This window comes from Magallana gigas, chromosome 5, assembly GCF_963853765.1.
Source record: "Magallana gigas chromosome 5, xbMagGiga1.1, whole genome shotgun sequence".
In the NCBI taxonomy this organism is placed as follows: domain Eukaryota; kingdom Metazoa; phylum Mollusca; class Bivalvia; order Ostreida; family Ostreidae; genus Magallana; species Magallana gigas.
In genome coordinates this window covers 45,248,075-45,253,910 of record NC_088857.1, presented here as the reverse complement: position 1 = coordinate 45,253,910, position 5,836 = coordinate 45,248,075, and positions in this window count along the sequence as shown.

Sequence of the window (5,836 nt, the reverse complement as noted above, 5' to 3'; positions counted from 1 at the left end):
CACGGGTTTTCGCTTTCAGTAAGATGTGGGTGGATGCGATGAAAAGTAAAATCGTGACTTCAAGCTATGTTGGGGGATCTTATAACCTAAATTTTGAAATACACTTTTGTGTGCATTTGTTTCATAATATTCTATGCAGAAAAAAATAAAATCGTAAAACTACATGTATGACATTTCGTGACGATGTTCTTTCAAATCGAAAGAAAAGGGGGAGGGGGGGGGGGCAATAATATGTTTTACTTCAGATAAATGCTTATTGGATTTTGAATCAGAATTTACTTTAATCAGAGTTTATCCCTAGATTAAAACGCGTTTGTGCACCTATTTACTTAATTTCGTTAGTTCAGGTAGAATACTACAGTATGTACATGTAATTATCATTTCTTCACATACATGTACTGGTTAACGCAGGATGTATTTTTCGGAAATAAAATATAAAGTGTTGCCAATTCTTTTCTGATATTGGTAGGTAAACCAAGTAAAACATAATAATATAAATTAATGCAGATGGCAGCACCCCATACATCTCGTTAATTTACGGGGACAAAGTAACGTGGGTTGATTTGCTTCCTCTTATTAATATTTAGCAACCATTGTAGTAACAAAACTTCATTATAAGCCAAACTTTACAACGAAGCATTGTATAGGAATGTATAGAAATCGACAGATCGAGTTAATTGTTTGGTATATCATCTAGAAACATTTGGGAAAATACATATGATTAAAACGTTTTATGCGTGTGTGATAAGAAAGTTGCAGAATCCAGTTAAAAGCTGTGAAACTTTATTTTCAACAATAATTTAAGTGTTATTAAGTGGAACAAAGTTTAGTCAGCCAAATGTAAATTTTGACGAACCATCGAAAACTGTGCCCAACCTTTAGTTAGTTTATTAGTTAATTATTAAAACACTTAAGGCCAGATGTGGATTTTTTTTTTCAATTAGGATATATCATGGAAAAGATTGGTTTTAGAATTCTATCATAAAATTAAAGAATGTCAAAACAAGAAGGTTGAATAATATTATGTCATTTATCTGCTTTTCAATTTCTAGATACAAAATGTTTCATAGAATAAATCAGGAAAGAATGTCAAAAGAAATTTCAAAATATTTTGTGAAAAATAAACTAAATGTGGAAAATTGTGTTCTTGAAAGAGCTAATAGTTTAATTTACATGTACTGATATTGATATGCATTTTGATTTGAGTAATGATAAGTAGCTTTGTGTTTGTTAGGCATACATCATTTTCATTCCACCTTCTGGTTGTGTGGTCCCTCATTTGGAAGGCAAGGGTGAAGTTCAGTGGATCCCCTTGTTAGCGTGGAACAGTTTACACTGTATTCTGATATTTTGTGTAAAACTGTGGTTTAGACTGTATTCAACTTTGTATTGCTGTTGAAAATTGTAATAAATCATAGAAAATAAAAAATGAAAAGAAAAGAAAGCAACCATTTCCCCCCATTATTACTGATTTTGGTTAATTTAAGATTACGTCTTCATCAAGCAAGGATTTTTTTAGAGTAATTGACTGGATGTCTGTCTCATTAACAATGGGGAAAATGTGAATGCAGTACGTGTTTTCGATTTAGAATTAATATTCAATTACTGCATTGATATACAAGTACATTTATGTTCAGACATTGGAAACCACTGGCGCGTATAGTGAGCAAATAAAAGTAAACAAAAAAGGTTCTCTCCTATTATGAACTTTTAAACTTAGATTATACGTATAATCACGAATCTTCCATATGAACATCACAATTGCACTTTAAATGACCTTTTCATCTATTTTGATCAAGTTCAAGCTTTAACATAATTCATGAAAAAATATATTTCTCTACGTCAATGTCGATGGTCAGCAAGAATTGATACAGAATTTAAGAGGAGATCTGAAGGAAATTAAACGAATCGATGACGCAGTCGGCCTTTTTTAACTAGGTGAAATACTTTGCAAACAAACAGTTCTTGTCAGCTGTACTTGCAGAACTTTAACAATCAATAACAGTGTGCAGGAAAGCACGAATATTCAATTAGAGATGATATCTTGTTACGTTGTTTTCCACGTTCTGAATGGTGTAATTAAAAAGTTTCATTCAAACTACATGTACATGTAAAGCCTAGTTTATAAAAAAAAAATTCAAACGTCCCCACCTTTTCTACACATGTATTGTGTTTTCTTTAACAAAGCAGGATAATTCAAGAATCGGAGATTGAAAAGATCCATGCTAAAATTATTGAAAGGAACTACCCATATTTAAAAAAAAGAGGTAAAACAGAATTCATGTTGTGTTAGACTATTTGTAAATCAACATTATGCATGTACCTTATTTCTTTAAAGTTCGTTGGTCTTCCAAGACCATTCTTCTACTAGTATTATATTACACATGTACTAGTAGCATTTTCTGATTTTTCCAGAACCGATATCAACACCTCCCAGAAACTTGAAACTTATAGGTTTTTTTTTCAGCATGCATTGTCAGAATTGCTGTGATTATAGAGTTCTAAAGACGTTTGATGTGTCCCCTTTAAAACAGCATTGGTGTTGCTGTTTCTTTAAATATTACAAACATATTGGAACGGTCAATTTGGTAAATAAATTTTAAAATCTCTTGGCGCTCCGACATACTCTGAGAGGTCATCACTAATATAGTATTATCATCAAGGCAGTTTATAGTAAGATAGAAATGATTGTGCTGTATGCAACCAATTTAAATGAAGTTGTATAATTTCGAATTAAACAAAACGTTTGCGCGGTTTAATTTTCTTTAAATTTTTGCTTGTCGGAAAGCAATCGGTCCAGCACAACATATCAATCGTACGTATGCATGCATCTGCGCAAAGGGATGAAATTAATACTTAAATGTGTCATCAACTAAGTGTATGCCTAAGACTCTTTTCTAAAATCTAGTTCGTATAGATTTCAGACCTATCAATTTCAGAGCTATGAATCACAACTGATCTTCAAAAAAAATATAGGACAAAATACTTAATGGATGTAATGTCAGTTAAAACTAGGATTTTTTATTTTTGAAAATCGAATACGATTTCGAAATTTTTAGCTGCTGTACTGGACAATGAAAGCAATAGCAATATTTCCATCTAGAGTCCGTGGGTTTTATTTACTAGATATTAAAAAAAAAAAAAAAAAAAACAATTATTGTTACTTGTAGGATACTAAGTATACGAAACTCAATGTCTCAAACTATCCTTCTGATAACATAACTGTGTCTGGACGAATCCAAGACAGGGCGAAACTGTTATCAGGTGTAGAAGGGCGAAAATTAAACAGGGCGAAAATAACCCTGTATATAGTATCCTTCAACTTCAGCCAAACATCCGCCTGTTCATTAAGCAGACTTGTTTCAAATAATGAGGTATATGTAAGGTTCAATTTGATTTAAGTACGATATGAAGATTTTTACCTGGTTTGTAGGTTGTTTCGCCATATATTTGCCTTCTTGATATGGGCAATCAGTTGAAACAAAGATACTAATGTGCTTGTTGATAATAACCAATGCAACAAAGTGTTGATCAGAAGTAAAAGCTGCAAAAGTAAAAAGCGCTCCGAAAGAAGAGGTTTTGAACAATTTAAGTAGTTTGATTATACTCGAGGGAAAGGCATGTATGTCACAACACATGAAACAACTTTATACTTCAGTTGGGCATCTGCTACAAAGTACATAAAAGTGCACACTCAGTTTGTCAGAATACAAGTTTCTTAGTTCAGTCCATGTAATTAGCGACCAAAAAGTAGTTCAAGGTTCTGGATTTAATGTAAGAATACTACTTTGTAAATATTGACTAGTTTTCATTTTTAGCTCACCTGAGCTGAAAGCTCAAGTGAGCTATTCTGATCACATTTTGTCTGTCGTCCGTCTTGTCTGTCCGTTTGTCCGTCCGTCCGTCCGTCTGTCTGTAAACTTTTCACATTTTCAACATCTTTTCAAGAACCACTGGGCCAATTTCAACCAAACTTGGCACAAAGCATCCTTAGCCTAAGGGAAATTAAAAGTGTGAAAATTAAGGACCACGCCTTTTTGCAAAGGGAGATAATTAGGAATTTATAAAAAAAAATTCGAGAAATTTTCAAAAATCTTCTTCTCACGAACCATAAGACCAGGAAAGCTGAAGCTTCTGTGGAAGCATTCTCAGGTAGTGTAGATTCAAAGTTGTGAAAATCATGATCCCCGGGGTAGGGTGGGGCCACAATGGGGGGAGGGGGTCAAAGTTTAACATAGGAATATATAGAGTAAATCTTTAAAAATATTCTTCCCAGAAACTAATCAGCCAGGAGAGCTGAAACTTGTGTGGAAGCATCCTCAGGAAGTGTAGATTCAAAGTTGTGAAAATCATGATCCCTGGGGGTTGGTCGGGGCTACATTAGGGGGGGGGGTGTTAAAGTTTTACATAGGAATATATAGAGTAAATCTTTAAAAATCTTCTTCTCAAAAACTAATCAGCCAGGAAAGCTTAAACTTGATTGGAAGCATCCTCAGGAAGTGTAGATTCAAAGTTGTGAAAATAATGACACCCCCTGGAGTAGGGTGTGGCCACAATGGATGGGGGGGGGGGGGGTTCAAAGTTTTACATAAGAATATGTAGAGTAAATCTTTATAAATCTTCTTCTCAGAAACTAATCAGCCAGATGATTCTTTATAATTGTTAAGATTTTGGCCCCATGACAATTCTTCGGCCTCACAAGAAGGTTCAGAGTTTGATGTAGGTTTATATCCCAAATATAAACAATTGTTAAGGATCTTTTTGAGAACTGCAATACTCAACATGTGATATGACTTAGCTGCAGAACTGTAGCTCTCCGGCGAAAAAAATATTGACAGACCGGAGAGCTACAGGGCCACCCATTGAAAAAATTGTATATTTATTGCGCAGAAAAACGTGCGCTAGTTTTGGACTGATTTACCTTATTTATACGCAAATTCTGTGAAAACAATTAGTAGCATTAAATTCTTCATGCAATTTACTACTGATATCGCCTCTTTATTTGCCTCAGACTTTCTCCGAAACACGCTACCGACCTCAGAAAATCAAGTATGTTGAATTTACATCGAGATCGATAGTCGCCATTTTTAACCGGGTTTTCCAACGGAAAAATCCGGTTATTAAAATGGTGAAAATGGCGGGCGGGCGGATGGCGGGCGGGCGGGCGGCTGCCAAAAGGGTACCCTCATTGTACGGATAACTCCTCCTACAGTTTTCAAGATAGGAAGTTGTTCTTTTGCAGATCAATTGTACATATATCAGAGGTGTGCATATTGCTAGGATTTTGATTTCCGATAATTTATCGAAAAAATACCAGCTTTTGAACTTAGTCATTTTTTGGCAAAATATTGCATATAGGGAACCCTTGTTGTACGGATAACTCCTCCTACAGTTCTCAAGATAGGAAGTTGTTCTTTTGCAGATCAATTGTACATATATCAGAGGTGTGCATATTGCTAGGATTTTGATTTCTGATAATTTATCGAAAAAATACCAGCTTTTGAACTTAGTCATTTTTTGGCAAAATGTTGCATATAGGGTACCCTCATTGTACGGATAACTCCTCCTACAGTTCTCAAGATAGGAAGTTGTTCTTTTGCAGATCAATTGTACATATATCAGAGGTGTGCATATTGCTAGGATTTTGATTTCTGATAATTTATCGAAAAAATACCAGCTTTTGAACTTAGTCATTTTTTGGCAAAATATTGCATATAGGGTACCCTCATTGTACGGATAACTCCTCCTACAGTTTTCAAGACAGGAAGTTGTTCTTTTGCAGATCAATTGTACATATATCAGAGGTGTGCATATTGCTAGGATTTTGATTTCCGAT